Source organism: Chaetura pelagica, unplaced genomic scaffold (assembly GCF_000747805.2).
Source record: "Chaetura pelagica isolate M959 unplaced genomic scaffold, ChaPel_1.0 scaffold704, whole genome shotgun sequence".
Classification (NCBI taxonomy): Eukaryota; Metazoa; Chordata; class Aves; order Apodiformes; family Apodidae; genus Chaetura; species Chaetura pelagica.
The window spans coordinates 406779-408042 of NW_009952994.1; positions in this window are offsets into that span (position 1 = coordinate 406779).

Below are 1264 nucleotides of genomic sequence, written 5' to 3' on the forward strand. Positions count from 1 at the left end.
CTCTTTCTTAAAGCCACATAATTTCTGACATGCTCACAGAGCTGCAATCAGGTTTTGCCTGAAACTCTTGCCTGGACCTGTGGCTGCTGCCCTGTGGCCTCTGCTGGGCACTGGGGTGCAGCTGGGACCCCAGGACCTACTCCTTGGCTGAAGGGAGAAAGATAAAACCCCTCTCCAGGCACCAAGAGGGGCTGCGACTCCATCCCAAGGGACAGATTGCTGGTTTCAGGGTCTGAATAGAGACAGGGAGGTGATCCCACTGGTGTGGGACCAGTGAGACCAGCAGCACTGGGCTCAGCCCAGGCTCCCCTGGCAGGAGCAGAGGGTGCTGGTTCAGAGCTGCAGCCCAGCAGCAGCCGTGCTCAGCATCCCTGTGCCTTGTGCAACCCCAGCTGGCCCCGGGCAGCTCAGGGAGGAGGTTCAGCCACCTCCAGGCTGCTTTCCCTCAAACCTCAAACGCTGAGCAGAGCAGACACTGAGTCAGCAGGAGGAAGGGGCTCCAGTTCACAAACTCTGCTCTCCCCCAGGTCCCCCCACGGGACACGTGTCCCAGCCATGGGACCAAACAGCCACGGTTTCACTGTCAGCAGCCCTGGCTGCTCTGTTGTGTCACTGCATCCTTCTGGAAACTCTCTGGGCACAAGGAACAAGCAGGTGACAGGGACTGTCCTGCCCCCTGCCCACTGGGACGGACAGGGACATGCCCTGCTGCATCCCCTCTCCACAGTGTCCCCTCTGCTTGGAGAGGGGGCGAGGGCCCCCCCAAAATGGGGCCTTGCAGCAGGGCCAGGACACGCTGTGACACTGTTCCCACCTCTGGCAGCTCCTGCCTGCATTTCCCCACCAGGGCACAAGCCCGGGGCAGTTCCCTGCAGCCTGGGACACTTCTCTGCACACCCCGGGCAGTCCCAGCCTTGGGGTGTTTCACTGCTGAGGGGCTTTTTTAACCCTCCTTAGTGTAAAACATGGAGGGGGCAGCTTCACCCCTTCTCCCAGGCCTTATCCCAGAGGATGCTGCAGTGGAGATGACACCGGGACGGGGCTCCCTGGGTGACAGGATTGCTCCTCACGGACTTCCCAGCCTTATCTGTCCCGCACACACCAGCACGTGAGCCCAGGGTGTGGCGAGAGGCATTTTTAGCTCCGTCCCAAACTGGTTGTGGGGGGGGGAGGAGAGATGGGGGAGGAGAGGTGGGGGGGGAGGGAGTGGGAAGAGGGTTGCAAATCCTGCCGGCCTTCAGCTCGAAAAAGAACTGGAGAATCC